General features: G+C 38.0%; 1 protein-coding gene across 1 annotated transcript in view; it reads right to left on the bottom strand.

Annotated features, from left to right (window-relative positions):
• The window catches only part of LOC119698151 (poly(rC)-binding protein 3-like), a 507654-nt gene that overhangs the window by 298999 nt on the left and 182582 nt on the right, over nt 1-26073 (bottom strand). Inside the window, exon 3 of the mRNA XM_038129760.1 lies at nt 956-1012. The gene's annotated coding sequence lies outside the window, so the exon portion shown is untranslated. The remainder of the gene's footprint in view (nt 1-955; nt 1013-26073) is intronic.

Below are 26073 nucleotides of genomic sequence, written 5' to 3'. Positions count from 1 at the left end.
TTATCATTTCCTTTTTTTTTTTATTCCTAGAAATTTTTATTGCAACTTCAAGTTGCAGTTCCAACTTTTTCAGCTCAACTCTCCACAATTAAATACCCTTTTCTACAATGTATCTATTTGATTGACACAAACAGAGCAGGACACCCTTTGCTTAACTGCTTCTGATTGCCAAAACCCTTCCAGGAATCACTTCCGCGGCGGATGTTCCTATGACAAAGTGTTTCTAGAGCCTTATGCAACCTTAACTCAAATCCTTTTACATTTTCTTCACTAGCTCTGGAACAGCCTCACATACTTCAGGGAAGCAAAACTCCTGCTTGGCCCCACCTCTGTTTCATAAGACCAAACAGATCCGTAGATGCATGCCTCAAGTATTAAACAATTACTGTGAATAATAAAATTCAGAGAACAGCACCACATAAGACTCTACCCCTACTTTAGTCTCACTTTAGTGACATGCTTAGACCTCTTTATTAAACACTGCCTAATGATTAAATAGCCAAAGAGAAAACAGTGCCATTAAGTGATGTAGGGCTGTTCACCATCACTTCACCCAAACAATTATCTATTAATGTATGAGCACTTGGGCTATACATCAATTACACCAGATTTTCTGAACTGTCCTTCTCATAAGCCCAAATATCCTTTTTCACAATAGAATATCTTAATATCTTATTTCAAGAAATAAGGTTTGTTGAAGTTTTTTTTGTTTTGTTTTGTTTTAAATAGCTCCTGATGTCTATTGTTTCTAAATAAAATTGTAATTTCTAATAATTTAAACTTTGTTTTTGAAGTGTCATTTGGGAGAAATGGAAAGAAAGGCAAGTTTTCATTTCACCAATACTGATGAAAATGCAAAATAAGAAAGATAATAAATTGCACTTACACTAGCATAATCAAGATCAATATTTGTCCTGTGGTAATAATGTAATAAGATACATCAAATTCAACTTACCTATCACATCAGATGTCCATGAGCCACAGTTCCACCTCAATCCAAAGAAAACTTGACCTGTTGAATACGAAGCAAAACATTTTCACTCATGATAAAGTCCTGCCCTCTTTAGAACAGGCTAACAAACTATGGAATTCTGTGGGGAAGGACAAGAAGCAGTTTAGCACCACAGACAATTTAGGATCCCAAATTTTTTTTTTCACTTTTTGTTACAATTAGAATATGAACTGATAAATCACTGATTTCCCAATCAATGATTTATCTCATTTTAATATTTGTACAGCGTTTACTGGGATCCACCATTGGGCTCTAAGAAGTATCTCAGAAAGATGTACAAAACCCCCTAGAGGTTACTGAAAAACTAGAATTGGTATGCACAAATTCTTATGATGCCCTTCAAATAAATCCTCAAAGACCAGAAAACAGGACAGATTTTTCTTCCCTTACTTCCACTTTTAATCTTTGCTCCACTCTACATATTTTCTCTCTCAGAGAGAAAACAAAAGAAGGGGGTGGAAAAGGGAAATGGAAAGGGATAATAAGGACTGTAATGGAGAGGGTTCTTTTCTAACAACAGTACCATAATATCCACTGCATTTTTGTAAAATCAGCTCTCTAAAAATCATAGCTGTCAAGTATTTAGTCCTCCTATATTCAGCCTCAGATTTTAAACAATTTTGCTGAAATTTCTTAAAGCGAAGACAACAAGACAAAAATAAAGCAAGACAAACAAGACTCCCTATCAGCCTGCATTTGCTAGAAAACAAGCAGAAATTAGAGATGTCCAACACTCATAAATGTATGCAGAACACATTTATAGTGCTAATATTCTTGAAAAGAAAACAGCTTCAACTCTCTACTAGCTTCACAGTAATATAACATGAGCTTGAGATGACACAACACACAATCTCCATCTTTTGGTGCACAGAAATGTAAGTTCTCAAGCAAAGAACAAAACATGAATCCACCATGGCTGACTTATATTGTTTCACCGACTCCACTTAAGCAGCACAAGAAATCTTGTTTCAGAGTAGGCTATGAGAAGATACAAAAGTCAGCATCATTTAACCTATGACACCTGGTACTGGTTTTTTTTAAGCAATATCTATTAACGTTGGCCTTCCTGTTTTTCCGTTGGTGATACGGATGCAGGAAACTCAACTGCATCAGAATGGGAGCAGTAAGCAAAGGCTTAATCCCATTTCTACTCAATTGAGTGGCAGAACTTCAATTAACTCGACAGGGAATTATAGCAGTGACTGAAGGGCAAAAGATATTCTCCAGGCCCCCCTTTTCTTGCCTTGGGCTAGAATGATATCCGTCAATATTTTAGGATATAAGAGGGAGGAAAAAAAGTTAAAAATATAGTTTTTGGGAGAGTTGAGACAGGGGATTATTTCCATGTTTTTTTGTTTGTTTTGTGGTCAGCCATGTTTGCACACAGCTAAATGCAAACAAGAAAGTAAAATCTAACACTGTAAGATGCTGCAAGATTCAAACCAGCAGTCTGGCTTTATAATGCATCAGGAAATTTCCTCAGGAATAATTCTGTCACAGCATACTGGCATGGTATGAAGAGGAAAGAGATGCAGACCATCAACTTTCTGCTATGGCCTGCAAGCAGATTGATTTGTCACACACTTAGACCTTCATGCGGGAGAAGAGTTACGCATTCCTTTGTGCTGATTTGCAGCACTTGTTTGCTATTAGAACAGTTTTCTAGGGAACACTTCAATAATTAAAAGAGACAAGCTTAAACCAGTTGAACAGTGCTCTGCAGTTCAGATTAAATGTATCCACTGCTTTCAAACTAACAACCCAAAGCTGATTCTCCACCCCCACCCCTGCGAATTACACTTCACTTTGCTTTACATTTCCTGTGCCTCGAATATCTTTGAAGTAATATTTGCATTAGTTCCTCAGAAACAGTCAACCTCTGTCTTTGAAACTATTAGGAATAGGAAATGAAACCAGCTCCTTTAGTCCCCTGCTGATCTCAGAAGGGTCTCTACATTTCCCTGAAGGTGCCCAAGTCCTGTGGGTGGTCCAGGCACTTGAGCAGGCTCTACCATAGGAAGAGCCATGACTGAGAAGGGCTTTCACAGCCTCTTTCTATGAGGAACTGAAAACATTTTAAAGGTGAGTGGCAGGATAAACACTGGCATATCTATCTCACCTTTATATTATATTTGCTAAAGTCTGAAGGGAAAAAAAAATTATGCTGTAAGGTCCATAATTTCTTTGAGAATATTACTCTTTGTGTTTTAAATCTATAGCATCTTTCTATTTATTGCATTTTTGTTTACAGGAAGATTTATAAACCAAAATCGGTGTAATGGAAATATATTAGCACCATATTCAATCATTGATACATATGTTTATCTAGATTAAAAAAAAATAGCTTGAAGATTCACCAGGTTTAATACACAATATTTTTCTTCTTCCAATTTCAAATGCATTTCCGTATATACAGAACTGAAAGCATTTCTGTTTTATATCAAGATGGAGTTCATGTCTCAATTTTCTCTTTGCTTCTTTCTTTCAAAAGACCATCACCTTCCAGTGCACAAAACACAGTTATGCAATACTAATGATGGAAAAGATCTGTCAGTGAATCCTATTAGTTGTGCTCTGTGCTGTTTGTCTGCAATATGCCTGTTTACAATAGGGAATATTTTATCTTTGGGCTAACCCATCAGAGTGGGAAATGCACTATATGAAAGCTGATACAAATACAATTGGAAAAATGTGCAAGTCACACAAACCAATATCCAATTTCTTAAAAGAGTTAAAGCTTCAAAAAAGTGTAATTTTCTCAGTGAGCAAACTATTTGGCATGGAGTGTAATTCTGTTTTCCTCGTAGTGTTGTTTTACACTTACCATATGTATTGTTTAATTCCCCCTCAAGTAACAATTTAAAGGCCCTCAGCTCCAAGTTATTACTCCCTAAGGTCTGAAGCAAGATATATATTAATTTATTGTTTCAAGTATGTGAAAGAACAATGGCTCAGGTATCACAGTGCTTCTAAAGACGAAGGCTTGTTTAGCTACTGCTCTTTCCCTGTGCAGAACTTCCCAATGAGCCAGCCATGATGGGATAAGCAGAGCAAAACTCCAAGTCCTGAAGAATAATCTGCTCACCTTCATGGGAAGGACACACAGACAGCAAAAGTCATGCAAGACAAAGACAATCTGGGATCCCTGTGGTGGAGACTGCCATGTCTGTAGCTCCCAAGGAACCAGACACCTTGGGAAGATGTTGCTAACACAAATTTTAAGAGAAATCCCATGATGCTGCTTTTCTTTTCTGCCATCCATAGGGTGATAAAACCCTATGATACAGCAATTCCTGTTTCATAGCTGTAGTGCATCAGGAAAGAGTACCTCAAAGCCAAAACACATGTAGAAAGATGAGCTCTTATTTGGGGTCTAAATTCAATATTTTGTAAACCATAGAAGCCTGCACACTATACTATAGTGATTAACCAAGATAATTTTCACATTGCACTGTTTTTTAGCCATGAAATTCTGCAGAGAACTAGATAAGGATTGCTTCTTTCATCCAGAGCACCAGGAGACCACTGGCAATTTATTTTTGGGAGGACTTTAGATAGAAACAAAAAAGGCAGTGTTAATTAACATAACTCAGTATTTTCTTTTAAAAACAGTTTAATGTAACTGAGAAGTTGAAATTTTGGGGACCTGAGTTATGCACTGCTTGTGCACTCAGAAGATATAGAATTAACATGAGCAGGTCAAGCTTTTCCAAGACTGTTTTCAGCTAAGGTTCATTATCTATGGACTTCTGAAAAAACCACGGAATACCGAAGCCATAACGCAACCCACAAACCAAGTCAACTGCCTAGATTACCTGGTTAGATTGAGTAGATTTGCATAAAGGAGAGGGGGGAGAAAGCAAAAACCTTTCTATCAAACCATTGTCATAATGCTGAGAGACCATTTTACAATGGAGCCAGTGAAGACTGCTCTACGCTTCTAAGAAAGTACACACTTTTTTTTTTCTTTTTTTTTAATTTTTTTTTTTTTTTTTATGAAAAGAAAAAAATAATATAGTCTTACCAAGAAACATTTAATTTCATGGCTGGAATTTTGAAATAGTTTATCTCTAAACTTTAAAAATGGTGCTACAAGAAGTTGGACCTTGTTAATTCACTAATGTGATCCTGAAAAACATTGCAAGTTAACACATTTAGATAAATGAGCAAACAAGTCAGAAGTGGGGAAGGAAAACAGCTCTGAAGCACAACACTGTATCACAGTTACTAAAGGCTAAAAATAAGATATATTTGCTAAAGATATCGACTGCACAATGCTTTCCATGCATTCAAAACATCTATCTACAATAACTGATACCTGAATAATTAACATTTTCCAGTATCATAGGTGAATTGAAGTAAACTACAATTATTGAGCAGACATGTTTCTGACCCAGCAAAGAGAAAGGCAGTGATGCAAAATGCAGTAACTTACTAAAAGTCTGACAGCCACAGGCCGCTGAGGTCAGGTACTGCATTCTGGAAACAGTGATGCAGCACCTGTATGATGGCAGAGCATTTGTGCAGTCAGAGGCATGACAAAACTCACAGGAGCCTTGCATCTATCAGGCCCCCACGGTTCGCTGAGAGAAGGAACAGAAATGAAACACACTGCATATCAGGGACAGCATTAAAATGAAGCATTTAAAAATTCACGTATGAAATGATAACAAATGCAAAACTGTCTTGATCACATGTGGGCCAGATACTTGGTAGTGCCAAGCTATGCTCTCAGAGGGCTGTACACAGAGAGGTGGTCTGCAGACTCTCTTTTCAAGTACAAGTCTTAGTTTTTTATATAGTTCTTAAACAACTCTGTATAAAAATCGGATAGACTTCTAGATACTAAAAAACCTGAGAAAAATATTTAAACACCTAAATTTCAGTTTATATATATAGATATTTAAATACAATTTTATATTACAAACTTCTGCCAACTATTAAAAGGTTGAATCAGACTGGACCAACACATGTTGTAGATCTCCTCATGGTAGGATGTTCTTAGTTCTGTGGCTTTTCTTCTTCATTCATAAAATTCTTATACATTTACATTTTAAAATAAAACTTATATCAGGTAATAAAACTAAAAAAGGGATAGGAGCAACAAAATATTTTTGCTTCTTAATTTTCTTCCCCATAAACTCATTCATCATTTCAGAACTACAAAATATTAAAGGGCTAAAGTAAGACCAAAATATGGATGACTTCAAGAAACCTTTGTTACCTTTCTAAACACTTCACTATCTTTACCATCTGTATTGTCCCTGCTTGTCAGATTTCAAAATACAAGATGACAGATGTATGTGTGTGTAGGCTCTTTAGCCTCCCAAACCAGACATACAAATAAACTCTCAGAAACAATGCCTCAAATAAAGGCAAAGGGCTTGGGATTGTCATATCTGCTGAAAAACCTCATTCACTATCACTGAGTAAATCCATTATACACGTTGACAGCTTTAGATCTATGCATTACAGTTTGGGGAATAAATGCCACCACACAGTTAGCCTTTATAGAGTAAAGCTTTGGTTTTCTATATAAATCTGTGTTTAATGAGCCTTGAAAGAGATGATTGCTAAATAACAGCCGGCTGCATTCAAGCTCAACTGCCTGCAATTATATTGTTTATAATTATATAATTGTACAATATAATGTGTGTCCAACAATCCCTGAGTTTTATTACTGCACAACACTATGACACCAGCGTAAATCACCTTTTCACTTTCACAGTCAGCCTCTTTCACTTTGCTTAGTCAGCCAACACAAATGCACAGAGAACTGCACTTTTGACTGCTGAATGCATCAAGCCAGCTTACCAGCCTCAGCAGAAATAAGAAAGTAATAGAAGTGGTCAGCTCACAAAGATGAAAGGGGAAGGAAAGATACTGTCTATACAAGGAAGAAACAAAAAGGAAAAAAACCCCCAAAACTAGTTAAAAACTCTCTATCCTGTTTGTGAATTTTGCTTCTTAGGGTGCTTCTTGTTGGCAGACGCTTCTAGACATTGTGCCTATCCAAAATACTCATGAGAACAAGTGCAAACCAGTTAACATTAGCAGGTAATGTTCTTTGTATTATTCTTACTCCTATATGGGTACAGTAGCATTTGCTATAATGCCACTAAAATTAGCAAAAATCTTAATAGCAAACACACCATTATGCTGTTAGTCACCTACACAAACCTCTCATCTTTCTTTAAATTCAAAGAACAAAATTTGTGCTCTTTCTTCCATCATTTGAGAACTAACCCAACTTCCAATCAGCAATTAATACACTAGTATTCAGCATATAATTATAACTCCTGCCACAGAAATATAAGCCCCAGTCATTCATAAAACTCCATTTTGACTTAATAAGGATGCCATTTCTTTGTTTTAAGAGGCTTTGTTACACACACCTTCCAAAGTAATAAAATTCTTGTTTTTAAATGTGACTCAAAGACCTCTGTCTCCTTCCTCTCTCCAAACACTCTCCACATAGGAATTCTTCTTTTCTCTTTAGTCCTTAAGTTCTTACACCCACACCACCTGGCTTTTAAATCAGAAGCTCCAATCCTGCAACCTCCTGTCAGAAGGGCTCCCATCAGCACACAACTACCTGCTACACTCACCCTCTCTTCTCTTTGTTTTTGGCTGCCTGTAAAGTGCCAAGAATTTTGAATCGGCCTGTGCTGACTTTTAAAGCTTGCGGCTTAGTTTTACTCAAAATCAATACACTGAATTTTGACAACCTGAAAGTCTGATCTTTTTAACATTTGAGTCATTCTGTGGCTAGTAGTTGAGCCCTTAAAACAGGACTTCAGGTGTAGGGCTTCACATCCTCTAAACTACTGCTGTTTGTCCTCCTCCCTCATCTTTAGAATTACTGCACTTGCAGGCACCTGTACAGCAAGATGCCTCTCTCTGTGCTTGGTGATTCTTCTGAAATCCATTGCTATTGTTATTCTAACAACTCCAACAATTTACTAAATTGGGGGAAGCTGTTTTAAAACATTTTTTCTGCATTATCAATAAAATTACTGCAAACCCCTTTTCAGGTCTATTAACTTCAATACAGCTCCTCAGCTCCTAAACAGTCCCTTAACTAGAGTCAATGACTATAGAAAAGCAAGGGATCTGAACTTCTCTTCAGTTTAGATGGTGCTTGGGAACTGTAGACTAAATTAAAAATCAACATGGAATCATAATTATGTAGTTATATTAAAATAATAATGGCATCACCTTCTTCGATCTTGAGGAAATATTTCACCATATTTTAATCAAACAACCCACTTTGATATGCCATTTCTTATAAAGATTCCTCAAACTGATCTTAATAGAAATGGTTGTATTGTGTTGAATAGAAAAATATCAGGTAGTGGAAAACATGATCACTGTCTCATAGTTTTGTGAAACTGGTTGTCACAGCAAGACATCCCACATAAATGACAGACACACCAATATTAACAAGCATTTAGATTTAGCAAATCATTTCTGATAGCCAAGAAAACTTGTTAAACAGAATCCAAGCAGAAGCCAAGTAAAGGAAACATCCAAGGGCAGAAGGAAAAGGTGCAGTGAAGAGCCAGCCCACACAGTGTCCCCCATTCACTGGTCCTCTTGGCCACTACACCACGTGGGCCTGATGATGAGGCCACAGGGAAAAGCAAGGTGCTGTCAGCAGAGGACATAGCACCACTTTTGTTCCCAGCACAGAGACTTCCACAGCTTCCAGATCCCCAAAACTACTCAAATGTATTGACCCAATTTCCAGCTGCTGTGCTGCCCTAGCTAAAATAACCGGCAGAGTTTTTCACTGTGTCCTCCCCAAGTGCTCAGCCTCTTCCAAGGTGAGCATCTGCACCTTGCCTTGAACTCTGGTGCTCATTACAGCAACAAGAATGATAATGCTCATAGAAGAGACACTTCTAAAATCTGAGAATGTAAATACACCTTAAATTGCTAAAGCTGTTAAATAAAATTGAGTATTTCTAAAATTCTGAGCACTTTCATTCACCATCTGGTTTCCAAGTCTCTGGGATTTACTCTTCTACATTTACAAGCTTTCCTCTGCAAAAATAATGGCTGCATGTTTTGGTTTCTTTGAACAAGTAGCAAGGTTTCAGGTGTTCTCATTCTTTTTTGACTTTGCTGCAGGGGAGGAAGGGTGAACTTTGTATGATCTGCAGTAAGGACAAATGACTGTTCTGGGTGTGGAACCTTGAAGATGTTACCTGGGAGCAGCACCGCTGTTAATGATCAGTGCCTGCTGCATGAAATGATGATCCTCCATGTGTCTCAGTATTTTAAATAAGCAGGCATCTGAACTCTTTTCAGCTTGTTTTCAAGCAGAAAATTAGGTCTCAGCAAAAGGGAGAAGAAGCACTTGGTAGGAGATGGAAATGTAGGGTGGGGGCAAATTTAAAACTGGTAGGGGAGGCAGAACAAAACAGGTAAAAATTTGTTACCAGCTAAGGAAAAGATAGATATGAGGGAAAAAAACCCCAAACCAAAGTAGGTTATATCTTAAATTTTTGATTGGTTTTCTTTCACACATATAAACATTACCTTTAAAAGGCTTTTTCAGTAGATATATCTGCACTTCTGCAAATTCAGAACTGTCATAGTGATTTGGATTTTGTCCATGTTCTTTAAAGATTGTTTTCCTGACTGCTAGACATGGGCTCCTTGGACTCCAGAAACTACTGAATTGATGTTTTTTTGCATTTTCAGAATATCCATGTAATAGAGGAAATTGTCTGCTGTAGATTAACTGCTTCAGAAGATAAATTTTCGTTTTATTTACTTTTTGTTTTTAATGTTAATTTTTTTTTTACAACCCCTCTCTGGAGAAGTGGCGTCATTTACTGAAGTAGTCATGGCTTAAAAAGAAATAAAAAGTGTTCCTAAGCAAGAATGTTTAAATAAGAGTGTACACTTCAAATACAGAAGGTAAGAAAAAAAAAGCAGACAAGTACATCAAATTTAAAAGAAAAGAATGTATCTTCTTGTCCTAACCATTGATAAAGGCCATTTTTCCCTACTCAAAGGTACAAATTGACAGTAGATAAGAAAGCACCTGAAAAGAATATGCCTTAGATATTAAAATTTTTGCTGAGAAATAGAAATCCTGCTACTGTGTAGATGATAGACATAGCAAACACCTCAAATGGCTCTCATCTTCCTACATATACATTTGTTACCTGTGCTTCCATAGGCACTGCTACCACATAGAGCAATTTTCAGGTTGGTTTTTCCAGTCACCTCAGAAAAAAAATCTTCCTTTTAATATACAAAAGTCCAGGAAAACGTATGTTTAGCATGCACTCTATGCACTCTAAGCCTTGAATTTGCAAAAGCTTAAAAGAAGCCTGAGCAATAAAAGCCTTCTATAATTCATTATTTTTCTTAGAATTTGGGGGATAAAATGCACAATTGAAAGAATTCACACAGTTGTGTACCCAGCAACTGTATCACTGACAAAGAGCTGTTGGTTACTTCGACTTCCATCTCAAACAATCTTTGAAAAAGTGTTTTCTCAGCTGTTACCAAACTTTATATACATTAGCTTCCTGCACAAAGTTGAAGTATTACAAGAGGGTAAAATACTTGTGCATCAACAGCTTAATCAAAAGTCTATCTCTATTTAACAAAAAAAAAATATATATATTAGTGTATGTGAATTTAAGTTTCTTACTTCCCCTTTCCTTGAAACGTTATGTTCCAAAAATTTGCACAATAGGTTGTTTTAATTTATTCAGTTTTACAAAAAGTGATTTCAAGCATAGTTTTTAAACTTTCAGGTAACCCAGAACAACTGAAGGGAAAATGTGTTCTGTTTGCTTCCTCTATTTGGTGGATACAATGTATTTGAATGCATAATGGCATAGGTAAAAGACAAAAAAAGAAAAAAAAGAAAAGTAAAATCAATGAGTTACATTTTAACAGAACACACTGAAACATTTCCTAAAAGAAATTGAAATTATTAAAAAAAATTCAAAGTTAGGAATTTTTCAATTAATATTAGATTTTGTTCTGTACTGAGGCTCATGTCCTTGCTGATAGGTAAATACATTACTGCAAGTAACCAGTATACATCCCTTGATCAAACACCACAAGTCCACATGAGGAATTTAAATGTTCATGTCCTCTTTATAAAATAATTTTACACCTGCTGAAAATGCCCTTCTCTCCATGCTTTCTCCCCATAATCCTTTCTTTCCGTGAAAAAATAGTCTCATTACCCAGTGAAAACTTTATTACCATAATTTTTAAGGCTATGGAGTATCAGGCAGTCATTTATGATATCACAGATACAATAATACATAGTCCATCCATTGGTCACACACATTTTGACTGTGCATGACAGGCAGGAATAGGTTCAAATATTGTAGGTTCAAAACTTGAAAGTGAACAGCTTTTCCATCTCATGTGTAAAATACATGGCTGATTCCAAAGCCTGAATTCCTGGGTGTTACACTGGTATCAGGATCAGTTGGCTTTCTACGTGGGATTCATCCACAGGAAGTCTCAAAGCTTGTCAGCATTGGCATTCTAGAATCTCCATTTTCCACAGTGGCATATTTTGCTTCTGTTACCTAATAGAAAAAAGGACTCTCTCCTATCTCTGAAGCACTAGAAAGGGCTGTTCTTTGGCAATGCTTTTTGAGCCCTCTGCTTGTACCATGAGCAAGAAGGATTACTTCAAAGGGCAATGATTGCTCTTAGGAGGTTTAAGACTAATTTCAAGCTTCACCTATGCTATCAGATCTTGCATCATCTGGCAGCTATACAAGAGCCCAAAACACCAGTGGCCATATGCCTGGAGCCTGTGCCCAAAAGGATCTTCTGCTTTTTGGAGGAAGTGCTTGTTCTCGCAGGAACTGAAATCTACCCCTGAATGCTTCTCTTTCCCCTCATGTTATTTATTCAACTCTAAAAGCAATTTATTGGCTCAGTGGGAGAACAAGTAACTCCCTACCTGGCAGAAAGGAGAAAGGACAACCTAGTTCCTTTCTGTGAATTCACATGGCCTCTTTGAACTCCTCACAAAACCCCACTGGGAAGCTGCTCTGAAGCTTTTTCAGGACTCTGGAGGGTTGCTCTCCTTTATGGAAATGCTGACATTATGGCTGTCTTCCTTCAAAGATTTTGTCACAGTTAAGACAGGCAGAGTTTCCCTTCTGGGCATACCAGTAATTCTCTGGGCTGTCAACCAGCTCTAAAAGCACAAGATAATATAAAAAAAGAGGCATTTGCCTTAACTGCCTCTTACTTTCCAGAAGTTGTTAAATTCTCATACTTATTTTTCACCAGCCTACTAAAACCATTCATCTGATGCATTTTTTCTCTTCTTTATCTCATTTTAATAGTTCAGATTCAGTTTTTAGCTCTGCCCCCTCATACGAATGTTTCCTTGCCTGAAGTCTTATGAATTCTGCTTGGACTTCTTAGCAGGACTCCCTCGTATGAAACAGGAAAACAGGACACTTCATTTTTCTTTTTTTTTCCTAACTGTGCTGTGTATCCTGAGCTCACAACCAGGAGATGCAGCCTGGTTTTGCATAGGAACTGAGATGTCCCATATATCCACAGTATATTTTTTTTGATTCATTGCATGAATCAAAAAAATAATCAAGGACCAGCAAAGCTAGGAAAGATGATGCCTGTGTACTGAAGTAGCTCTTTAGGAATAAGACTGGGTCCAGTCAGGCAGCTGGGATGAACAAGGGCTGAGCAGGACCACTGCTATCTCCATAGAAAGCCACCTCAGCCTGTATTGACTTCTGAAAGCAAGTGCAGCACAGACACACCTGCCATGGATGTGCATGGAACCAGCCTGGTGCCCAGGGAGATTTATGTCCCCAGACTTCAGACTGCAAGACCCACCCTAGAGTCCTTCTACCTCAGAGCTGGCCCTGGAAGCAATCTGTCCACTTCCACACATATTTGAAGGTGATCTGTCCGATGGGAGCCGTCTCCCTGTTGCTTGCTGTGGGTAATGGTGCCAATGGGCAGCACTGCCTCCTGCCCTGCACCAAAGCATCGCCACCCTGGGCAAACACAATCCCATGCCATTAACAGATTAGCAAGAATGGGGATGTGCACTTATTCTCAGCCTTAGTGGTGGGAGATCATCAAAATAATTGGAACTGAAACTACACCCACATTGATGCTTCAGTTCCGAGTCCCATACTTTCAAGAGGAAAGCAGGATGAGGGAGTGTTTGGTCCTTTGTATCTTGTATTTTCTCTGTGAACATTCAGAGAAAGAAAATATGAAATGAAATGGTCTGCTGAGGCCATAGTAACCACTAATTTATTACAAAATAGGGCCAAATATTCTGTGTATTGATGCAAACTAAATGGAAAATGATGATGCAGGATAAAGTAGCACAGTTATAGCACACTTAGAAATTCTAAATACAAGTATGTTTAGGGTTTTTTTAATGTCTAGGCTTAAGGGGATTCTGAATCCCCTAAAAACGTGCTTTTTTCCCTACACTTCATGTACCAACCTAATTAATTCTATTTTGAAACACATAAATGGATCACATTTATTTTAACACACAAGTTCTAAGACAAACAAGGTTTCATGTGTCTCAAATGCTTATATATCAGGATGTTTCTTGATGGAATATTTTTGCCGGTCCCACACCTGCTTCTTCAAGAAGATGATTATTAAGATAATCTTTAGCAAGACAAAATTTGGAAACAAGACCTATACAACGTCAGGAATTTCTTACTACCCTTTCCAAAAGAAGTTCATTGTAGGAATGAATGATGAAGAAAATCTGGCATCATTAACATAAAACCTTGTGCCCCGGATTAAAGATGAAGGTGCTTTAATGTGTATGATGACCTGACATATGAATGTTAGTCAAAAAGCAAGGTTGAGTCTTTAACATCAGAACAGTTTTTTGTTTGTTTTTTAAACAGCGGTGACAGTGTATTATAAAGCAATTCATGAGATCAGTATTGAAACTGTTAGAATAAGAGGTATCTGTTTTCCCTATCCACATCTGCATCCCATTGTCAAAAATTATAGTTTTGATCTGTTTTTTGTGAGATTGGCCAAAAAAGGAACAAAAGCTGAGAAACCATAGGCAGCATATGAAATGCAAATATTTTTTTTTTAAATTTATAATATCTTATAGACGTGATATCCTTTTCAAGTGAAAGAGGAGTTTAGATAGAATCCAAGGATGTTTCTGTTCTCAGTTTACAAAACCAACTTCTTCAAATCCACTAGGCTCTTGTCCATTATTTTCCTAATCTGATTTATGAGGTGACTAGTAATGATGATTACTATTATCATTTATGGTGCCATAAAAATATAACTAATTTTATTTAAAGTTAGTTCACTCTTTTCCTCTGTCCTATCCATCCTCTAGTTTACATTTACATTGGTGAGTATAGAAAAAGAAGAGAAAAATCAGGAATCTTTCCAAGCCTAAGGTCTACAACTCTATAAATTCTCTCTCAGAAGAACTACACAGATGCACTAGAAAGTTATAAAGCTAATAAAATATCTCTTATAACAGAAACCTTCACAATAATTTTCAGGCATCACAGGCATGTTTGTTAAAATTAGATGGATTTTGGTCTTATGCATTTTGAAAATTGTAGGTGAAAACCTCTGTTATAATAGCCTTGGTACCCAAAAACTATTCTTTTGGTGCAATTTTAGACAGCTACAGGATGAATATTAGAAAGACTTCCCATAATTAAAAGTGTTTGATTTTAATTAGTGCTTTCCAACTCCCCCCACAAGTTTTTGCTTGTGAATGAATCCCATGTCAGTTACTGGAAAGGGCATAACCCACCATTGCTGCAGAGCAATGAGATCACAATGATAAAACCTGAGTTTGGAACACCAAGCCATTTCACTGCTTTCTGGCAGTATCCTGGGAGGATTTCAACATTTTGTTTAACCTCACAGTGCTCACTTGCTTTGGGATACAAAGTTGTAGGGTTTTTTTGTCAAATCACATTCTGTAAACTTTAGGATTGGCTCTCTCAGCCCAAACATGAAGATCTATCTAGAAATTAAGCATGAAGATGGGAGAGGTTGAAAATATGCAGTTCTTTACCTTGTCACAATTTCTGGCAGGTTTCCATTAAAACTTCAAAGACATGCATAGCTGAAGGGAAATCAAATAATGTATGTGATGCTACTAGGAAAGGTCTGAGTTTGCAAGGATCATTCAAGAAACCACAGCTTATGTTCTGTGTTGCTAAGGAGAACTCCAGAGTAATAGATTATTCATTAAACAAAAAAACAAACAAAAACCCAACCAACCAACCAACCAAAAATAGTAATTGGAATGGGAGTCACCAGAATGAACATGGTGGGAACATCCAGAGGAAAATCTGAAACAGGTAAATCTGTTGTGGGCATTCTGGTCTAGGTGCTAAAAAATCACCACTGGGCATCTATCTAGTTCTACCTCAAGCCAAAAAACATTTGGTGTCCTTTGATTATGTAGCTATCCTGTTCTTGTTGAAAAAAAGTTATTGTTTTTCCATGTCTTCCAGTTCATCTGAAATCTGCTCATTTTTCTTAAGTTCTTGATTTAGATATTTTGTACTTGAGAAGAAATAAAATAGACACACAAAACCTTCCCCGATCCCATGTAATTCAAAGTCAATTCAAATTCAAATTCAATTCAAATTAATATTCAGAAAAATGTAAGTTATTACTATTTTGTCTTTTCTTGTGATTCCTATTAAATGAGAAAGAAAATTCACCATATTTACTTAACAAAATTCTTCAAAACATGGCAAGAAAAGCACTGAATATTATTCCAAATGACTTCAGCCCCAAACCTTTTAAACCATTTGAACACTTCAGTGTGGAGTCAAATTGTCCCACTGATTATTCTACGTGATAGAACTGAGACTTAAAATTAAAATACAGCCCCAAAGTGAAAATTTATGCATTCTGGGGGAAGAGCTTGCCACTGCACTGCAGTCACAGCCATCACCAACACCAGGTTTGACTGGGCAATGTTCTTTTCCCCTAGACCAAGCAAAGGAGAATATTTCCAAAGAAATCACCCAGCCACAATCCATTTTGCACTTGGACCTGTCTGTCAGCCTTACTCTGTAGCCCCAACTGCTTAAAGGGAGGGAGCTATTATGTCTTAACTCCAGACAGCAACCAAGCCCCTTGCAGTCACTCATTCTCTTCCCCTGGGTGGGATGGGGGACAGCTGGTGGGTTGAAATAAAGACAGTTTAATAAGGAAAGCAAAACAAGGAATTCATTCACCACTTTCCATGGGAAGGCAAGTGCTCCATCCACAGGAGAGCTGGACACTATCACACCTAATGGTGACTTGGGAAGAAAGATGCTGTCACTCTGAACATCCTCCCCTTCCATACTCTCCCCCCAGCTCTATAGGCTGGAGCATGATGCCATGTGTATGGAATGTCCCTTTGGCCAGCTAGGGTCAGCTGTGTCCCCTCCCAGCTCCTTGTGTACCCCCAGCCTCCCCTCTGCTGGGGTGGGGTGAGAAACAAAAAGGGCCTTAATGCTGCAAGCACTGTGCATCAGGAACATAACTATCTCTGTCTTATTCTGAAAGAAACAGAAACATTTATATGCTTCTGTACTATGCTGCTCTCATATATTTTTGCTCTCGGTGTAGAAATAAAAACACTCCAGGCAAACAAAATTAAGGAGATGATTATTTTGTTGCTTCAAGTTTCATGGCTACATCTCAACTGTTAAAAGCCAAAATGTTTCAAGTCTCTCTGGATGCATAAAAGGCCCTAAGTACATTTCCCATGCAAGTCAGACTTTTTGTCACAGGTTTTCCATTACTTAAAAAGAGTAAATGAAAATTGGAGATACATTTGTAATTTACCCTAGTTCAAAAACTGCAAGTACAAACTGGCATGTTTGAGCAAACAGAACAAAACCAATCTGAAGGACAGTGGGCTTAAATTGTTCCTAAGTACCTTCTGAAACATTCTTCTGATGTAAGAGAACAGGAAACAGTAAGAAATAAATATTTTAGCTATGCCCTTCCCAAGTTATTGTAGTAGTAATTGATGACATGGTATTGCAGTATCATCTTGTAGTCAGCTAAGCAGCAACAACTAGAGTTGAATCATCACAGCACGAGTGAGCTGCAGGAGATTAAGACTTTTACAAGTGCAATGCTTAGTTCAACTTAACTCTTCAGCCCTGAAAATACCATTCACTCCTGTGTGACAACACAGAATCAAAGGTCCATAAATATCTCTTACCATCCTTAATAAATTCCTGAACAGAGAGACTGAGAGTACCTCAGAAAAATTCAGAAAAGTTTGGCTGCATCCTGAGATGCTGGCAGCCCTTATTATTAGTCTACCTGTAATTTGCTGCAGCAAATTGCTCTCCCACATATGCAAAGACACAAACAAACATACAAGAGTGGTTTGACTGTATCCGAAAAGAGCAACCAAAGTCATCCCTGGACACGCTTAGCCTAAGTCAGGTACCAGTAGCCAAACCACCACTGCAGCAAAGCTTAGAGTGAGCAGCAGAGCTCTGCCAGAAAATCCCAGCTGCTTTACAGGGGACAGCAGACACTGCTGTCACGAGATGACAGCCCCAGCCTGCCCTTGCTGATATTCATTCCTCCATGGAGCTGGATTGTGCAGAGACAGCTGGAATATCTTTGATGTGCTTCTTTTCACTGATGTTTTTTGCCTGCTGCTGAGCAGTAAGGCAAATTTGTGCTGAGCAGAGAAATGCCCACAGCTTGTATGTGTGGTTTCTCAGTTTTCACACAGACCAAGCACCCTATTCCTATTTCCCATAAAAACTGACTGCAAGACAATCAGGAACATGGAAAAGTTTTTTGTTCACTCTGTTCCAGTTCTGAAAGTTGACCGTGTGTCGGCGACACATTTTGTTTAGGATGTTCTTAAAAAGCAAAAGACCATTTTCTGCCTTGTGGTGGTGATGAAGCTGATATATACAGGGGTGGGGAGAAACTTGTATCCCTATATTTAGCAGATAATCAGGACTAACAAGGGGGTAAAGCTCTACCACTTAAAGGAGCAACCTAGGGAACCACTGCAAGGACCCCAATTCAGCATTTGGCCCCCTTAATTACACAGTCCCACCATTGTGACATACCAGCTCTAATACTGAAACAGCCTGCAAACATCCAAATACCTTCCCCAAGACACCATTGTTTCTTCAGGCTTCATGGGAGTCCTTGCAGCATTTTTTACCTTCCATCTTAGGCTTTAACTCTCAACAGTGCACTACTTCCTCACAGATCTGGTCCTTCTGACCTTGTGCCAGGATAGCTGTTCATGCTGAGGCCAGAGAAGGAAGCAGGTATAGATAATGTAATGAAATGATAAAGCCAATTCCTAAAATGTGGCAATTTGAATTGTAAATATGGCAGATAGGTGCCACCCTTTGAATATAAAGAGCCAGTGTTAACATGCCTACACCTCAAATAAGGTAGAAAGAGGGAGTACATATATTTGTGTTGGAAAGAGAGATGAGGAAATTAAAGGAATGTATGGAAGTACCAAGGCCTAGATAGGACATATCACAGTAGGATGAGGATGGTAGAAGAATTAACTATGAAATACACAGTTGATACGATGGCTTGTATAAAAGCTTACCCATTTATTTGGTTTGGGCATTCCTCCAAAACCACAGAAATGTCAAACTGATTTTAAACAGTGTAGGTACCTTCAGTTTGGTGACTGCCCACAGCAGCTGGACAGGTGATGGGAATTTATTCCCTTTCCCAAGCCCTTTAAAAAAACCTGCCTTTCATATTAACATGTCCATGGTTAAAAATGACAGGCATATTACCAGAAGTGAGGGTTTCAGCTTCTTAGCAAATTGCAAGGACTTATTCCTTTTATGATTCCTAGGCAAACTCCAAACTTACAACTAAGTAAAAGTTTCAGTGAAGAAAATGACAGCATGATCCCCTCACCTCAAATGAGTGAAACAACAACGAAAAGAAAGATCTTCAGAAATGGGCAAGTATTTAAGTGGAAACCCATCTGACAGCTGGCCACCTGTAGCTCCAATAAATGATGGTTTGATATGCTGCTGTTGACTTTCATTAGCCAGCTCTTGCCCCCAAGACATCATGCTAATTTCAAGATCCAATCCCATATTTCTTTTTTATTTTTGCTTGATACACTTAAAAATCATTCAAAAAATACTTTAGGACTGAACGTTGATGAGGAAGCCACAATTTTACATTCAAATTATGTACTTGCATACCTTCTTCATTTGGAACTGTCATAAATAATTATATAAAATAAAAGTAATTACTCCCAACTATTTATCATAAAGCAAGAAAAATAGAGGTCTAACCAAAGTGTTTTGATGCTTTTTAATGTGGATTCTTGGCTTTTGCAGAGCACCTTTACATGGGAATTTCTGAAAGCATTAAAAAATTAGTATTATTATATATCATGGATGAGATACTTGGCATTATAGGAAGCTAACTATTCATCAGCTTCATGGTCCTCTAGGGTGTATTGCACACCTACATGGTACACCTGACTGCTAGGCCTGATTTTTCTTTTTTAAGCTAGCAAATGAATAAAAAAGCCCACGTAAATCTGACAACCCTCAGCTGGATAAATTTCTCAGGGGTTTTTACAAAGAGAGTTTTATTCCCACTAAGAGCTAAAAGAAACACATACCTCATTAAATTTTTGCCAGATGAAGAGCCTGTCCCCTCTTCTGTCCCTCAGATTTATCATAGAGACAACTGCTGAGTCAGGCAGAAAATGATATTTCAAAAAATATTATCCAGATTCACAAGAAGGAAAAAAGAAAAGGAGTACAGAGACACACAGGATGTGGTTAAAAAATGTATAGCTTTGAATTTGAGTGCATTGCTCAGTAGCATTAGGGAAAGTTTCTAAATATGAAAAAATAAAACATGTTATCTATACTGTCCTTCTGGGAGCGTATGCATGCAGGTCTGGTCAGAGGTTGGTATTTCTACCTCCTCATTATTATGTTTGGGTATTTTTAAAGTCCATAAGGAGGTTCTCACAAAAATTCATATCACCATAAAAGGACAGAGTAACCACAAGCTCAGTAAAAACACTCCTGCACGAAGCTGTATGAAGTCATTGTGCACTCTGAGTGGCACTGGATGTGGCAATTTCCCTCAGATGGTTTTGAAGAGTTGCAAAGTGTTGGCTCAGTAATCACTTTTCAGTGGTGATGCTTTAACCATCACTGTTCTTTGAAGCATCTTTTTACTAAAGACTGTTACCATATGGAGATCACCAACTGGCTTTCATCTTATTTCAAGAGTGGAATGTGGCATAAAGACAACTGTTTTCTTTTGATTGATGATCTCCATCTGCAGAAGGGCAAATGCAAAATGAATGAACATGAATTTCAGCCTAACAGCCGATTCTCTGGGACTGTCTTTTTTTGTTGAAGTAGCCACAAAACCAGAACAAGCTCAAGAGCAGAAGCCTTTCCCACTGTGGGTTGGCTCGCCATGTCCATGAAGCTTCTTTCAGGAGGAAGAACACAGCTGCCCTGACCAACTTCATCTCAAATGGCAGAGCAGGCTGGGAGTTTCCTAATGAAACCACATCCGTGTCAGGAAGGACTCCCTACTAACACCAAGCCCCAAGCCAGCAAATGCAGGGCCTGTCAGCCCCCTACAGCCGCCCTGTTTCAGGGGCAGCACTGTCTCCAGCTCTGCCATAAGGAGACATTTCACCTGGCAGTCTACACTGTCCATGCTTCTCCTTGTACCCTGGGCACCCAGGAGGTGCTGACTCGGGCCTCATGTGACCTTGTCCCTGCCATCCCCACGCCCATGTCATTCCCTGTCCCCATGATGACTGGACACTTGGGACACGCTGTCACAGGCGGCCAAAATTATGCCTCTCTCCCACTCCAAGGAGGCCTGAGCCTTGCACCCCAGTGTGGCTTCTGAAAAGGTTGGTCCTGGAAGGACCTTGCCAACTATTTACTTATTAATTTTTTTTAAATGAAACATTATGATCCTGATGTGGGGTGGAAGCATTTTGACACTGTGGGATGGGAAAGGCGGTTGTCTGGTTCAGGTCTGTCGCACACACCCTCCCAGATTGCATGTCTCATCCCCCCTTCACTTCAGCCCTGTTTTCATTTCACAGTTAACACCATCTCTTCTGATGCCCAGACAGAATGTAAATATCAGAAATAATTATAATACTTACTGTCTCTGCAGTTAGTGCCAAGAAAATAACCTGCTGTAGTGGCATTTCTCCTACTTTAGGCAGGATATGCCAGCCATTGTTATTTAATGTAATGGAATGTGTTATGTTTCCATGTTATTTGTTTCTCTATCAGTCCTATCAATTTGAGGAAAATGGAATTTATTATTTTTATATTCAAAAACTGATTTCTGCCCACTGTCTGTAGGGCAACACAAGAATACATCAGAAGACGAGGAGGACAGAGGCACTCAGTGACAAAATAAACCAAGAATATATAAATGCAACCGGATGTAAATTTTTGCACCTGTAAGCATCCTTTAGGATAAGTTAAATATGCTAGAAGGTGATTGACAATTTTCATCAGTCCTAAAGACTGAATAATTTAAATGCAGGGCTTCTTCTCATCTAATACAAAGTGCTGAGTACAGAATCCTAAACAAACAATGTTGAATTTAAATCTGGTTGGCTCAAAATCTGAAATGGAAAAAAATGTTTAACCCCTTGTGAGCCTGCATGCTCTGTGACTGCAGTACCATCTGCTTACTGGGAAAGTGGAAGGAGGATCTACTCTTACTGCAAGGAAAAAAAGAATAGGACTTGCTAAATGCATCTGAAAAAAAAAAAAAGCCAAGAAAATATATCCCAAACCCTGTAACTGGGCTAGTGTTAGATGATGAACTCTATTTGCCTTGTCTCTCATTACAGCTAATGTTCGTGGGAGAAAAATCCAGAAGCCTGTGCATCCCAGTGGTCACAATATTCCTGAAAAATTGAGTAAGAGCCTAATGGACCTTACTGTTATTTATAGAAAGCCTCAGAAGAGCTTCAGAGCTACAGAAAAATAGCAGAGCAAATCCTTTAACTTGTGAAGGAAACTAAATGCTCCTGGCTAGGCCAGGAATATGTTCAGGAATTGGTTGGTGGCAAGGAAACCAAGGGAGATCTTCCTCCATTGTTGCAGACCACTCTATGCCATGTGAGCTGTTATTCCACCTCTATCAGCTAGTCCTTTCTGAAGGCCCATGCAGAAGCCAAAATTTTCATCTGCATTTCCCAGCAATATTTACAGAAATGAATTTTCATAATTTTACCTGATAATGAATCCTAGGGGTGCCTTATATAGGCATTTTTAACATAATCACTGTCATCAGCCAGTAATGTATTAACTCTTGTGGTGGCATGCTGTGAGAGTTGGTCATCTCATTCTGTTTTGTTTTATTATAAAATTGGGGCAAACTGCTGAGATTTCAGATTACTGTGAGTTTATATTTCTCCTTCTCCATCTTTTCTCATATCTGCAAGACTCTCGCAAAGCTGACATGCTTTTCTCAGAGTCAAAACACCTCAGCCTTCATTCTTCCAGTGCACTTAACAGAGGCAGTGATAAAATATGGTTTTATTTGCCTTGTGCTGGGTTTTAACACAAAACACAGATTGATATGTCACTTAAAAAAAAAATAAGAACCTTAGTACTGTAGTGAGCAACCCAAATACTTGTTATATTAGGATCACCCTTTTAGTTTTAAACTTTACAACAGCTTGCTTAAACACGACCTATATTTTTTGCAGCTTTACACAAAAATGTATCTAGTACAGGCAGCTACTACTTCTATGAATGACAAAGGTGAGAAATATGCTGTTCTGGGCAAGCTGTCCAAATAACCCTAATTGCTTTTTTGCCAGATGTCATTTTGCAGAATTAACTCTGGCAGTCCCATTCCTGCCCCGTTCTTTCCTCACCTCCATCAAACTGACATTCCTTATAATCTAGCTATGATTAGCTAGAAATAGCTAATTTCCACAGCTATGCTTTTGACAAATGTTCAGGAGAGGGTGTTGGCAATCATGCAGTTTCTTCTAGGTTATCATTCAATTTGCAGTCACCAATGTGCTCTCTATCCTTGGTGAGAAACAAGACTGCTGATCAGACTCTACTTAGGAAAGAGAATCAATTTCAGCCGACTTAACTTCCTAAATAAAGATGTGAACTTTTATTTTCTGATTTTCTGCCTGAACTACCAACATACACTTAAAGAACCTTCAGGGTTTTTTTTCAGAGTGAGACAAAAAAGCCTCTGCTCAATTAAAATCATACTGCTCTAGGATGTTGCATCGGTGTCTTAAGACATGATCACAAACAAAACTATTTTGTATTTGTGACTTCTAGACAAAATAGTCTGTACTTCCATCCTGATTTTCATATAAACACATCAAAAAGCATGACATTCTTATGAGGATCAGAAGATTTCTAAATATGAAAAGTGACTTACGTGACTATCTCTAATACTTGAAATATCTCCAGCTACATTAACTTTAAAGCACATATTTAATGACTATAATTATTGCTTAAATAACTATTATATCCAAAGTATGAAGCATTTATCTGATTATGAGATTTCACTGAAGCCAATAAAGCTTGTCTTTTTCTTTTCATGATGTGTCACTACTTTTTTCTTCAGTTTTTAATCCAGATGCAATCTGGCACAAAAAAAACCAAAAACCTGCTGGCTTCCCAGACACAGTCTGATAAGCCAAATTCCATGCTGATTCAAACCCTGCTTCAGTGGGAGCACGTGGGTTTCAAAGGCAGCATACAACAGTTGTTGCTGTTGAGAAACTTCTGAAGAGACATGAATCACCACAGCCAAAATAAAATTGAAGATATCTGGGATTTCTTTTTTTGGATCAAGGCTCTTGCCCATTACCATCTTTGCATTAATCTACTGCATATGTTTTTTGTGTTTGTTTTCTTTCTGGTAGTACATGAATTCACAGTGATCAGTTCCTGCTTTTGTTGCTGCTGTATCCAACAATTTAATTTCCTTGCATACAACAAGTTCTACTGGAAAACAAACAAGCAGACATACAGACAAACAAAAAATCTCAAAATCACACAGACAGTTTTTCTTCTGGATAATCCTAAAAGGAACCAATGCTTTCTACTGTATAATCCTAAATGGAGCCAATGCTTTCTAATTTTCTTCCATTGCTTTTAATGAACGTGTGTGGGTTTTGGGGGGTGGGGGTTTGTTGTTTTTGGTTTTTTTTAATGAAATTAACATTTCAATTTTTACTGCTATATTCTGGACTAAAGTTCTTTTCTCTAACACCACAGTAAAACAGATTAAGGTGCACAGCCTTTGTCTCTTTATTTCAACTGTGAATCTGATATGCAGTGCCACTGATGCAAACAGAATTACACGGATTCAGACATACAAGAATAAAAGACAGAATAATCTAAATATAAATTTGGACCAAAAATGAGGCTTACCTTTGCATAAAAGCCTCTGATAGTATTGCAACTGGCAAAGCACATCTAGCTAAATATGCATGGTACAGATAAATATGTATATAGGCTATTCTTGTAGCTGCAAAAATGTGAATAGAAATGAAACATATTTAACTCTGTAAGAAGAGAAAGTAAGTGGGAAAATCAAATTGGAATGAGGGACGCTTCCACAAAAATATTCTTTTGCATCAAAAACCATCCTTTTATAGACAGACACTCATGTAGGCAGACTTACTGAAATCTAGATAATATTTATTCTGTCAGCACCTGATTCAACAGCAACATGTGCCTGTTTATCAAGGAAGATTATTTTCCCCAGTAAGTTAATGTCCTCAATTATAGTTTATCATAAAACACTGTTGCTAATATTTACTCTGAGTAGAAGAATAGCTCTGATTATGTCTTCATCCATTTGATTTTTCTCTACACACATGGTTCACATTGGCTTACTTTGTTTGCTGCTGATTAACAGAGAACAAGTCTTGGAGATAGCAGTCTATTTTAAGCATATGTTTTAGAGCAACTAAACAAATCTGAAAAAAAGTCAAAACTGTGGCATTTCCAGCATCTATAGCAGAAGATCCCAACAATGCACAATGAATCTTCAAATTCTCTGTTCTGGAGTCAAATTGCTCAGCTTATCCTTAAACACAAGGGCAGGCAAAAGACAAGGGTAAGGTGTAAAGCACCATATTGTGGGAGGGTGAGAGAGAAGGTGGGAAAAGAAGGTGACAATCCTCCTAAGTCTTAGAATAGTAACCCAACATCTGCTCAGATGAAGCAGGTGATAGGACATCAGCTGAATCACTTAGTGAGCAAACAACCCCTCAGATAACCCCTCTTGTCTCCCAGCCTTCCTCCATCACTTTGAGGAGCAATATCTTCTAGTGACATTGAGAAGAAGAAATCACTAAGCCATCCTTTTTCCAGTGGTCTAGGGGGACCCATAGCAGGAAGATAACTCTTATTAATCTCAGTAGGGTAAGAAGTAGCAGAGGGCATAAAATATGTCCTGGGTGCACTTTATACCAGCCTAAGAAGAAGACAGGAGCAAAAACTTCAATTTCTTTTTGGTCTTGTCTGACTATTGCTAGGTATACATGCATGTGCTGGGAATGGAGAAGAGAAAGGAAACTTATTCAAAAGCATGTAGGGGGAAGAAGAAAACTGACAGAAATTTAAAGCCTGACTGCATTATGCATTACTTTAAGACTATGTCTAAGAACACCATACAATTTAAAAAGAAAAGCCATGCCACTCCCAAATGATAGCTCCTCTAAATTCAGAGGCTCATCATTCTAGTTGGATACAGTTCAGCTGGACATTAGACTTCCATCTCCACCCTCCTCACCATATAAACTATTCAATTTAAATATGCTGATGCCACATCACGTAGCACCCCTTGTGCTTACATTTTCAAAGCAATTTCAAAAGCATTCTTTTCAACTCACACACAAGAAAGGCAGGGGAAAAAAAATTAAGTGATCTGTCCAGCACAGCTTCTCAAACTGCATCTGCTCTCAGTACAAGGCAGCCAAAGCTGGGCACATCCACGTGTAAGAGATAGCAGGTAGCCAAGGTAGA

The sequence above is a fragment of the Motacilla alba genome, chromosome 2, assembly GCF_015832195.1.
Source record: "Motacilla alba alba isolate MOTALB_02 chromosome 2, Motacilla_alba_V1.0_pri, whole genome shotgun sequence".
NCBI lineage: Eukaryota > Metazoa > Chordata > Aves > Passeriformes > Motacillidae > Motacilla > Motacilla alba.
Note: the sequence above shows the minus strand (reverse complement) of the source record. Positions and strands in the feature narration are given on the sequence as shown.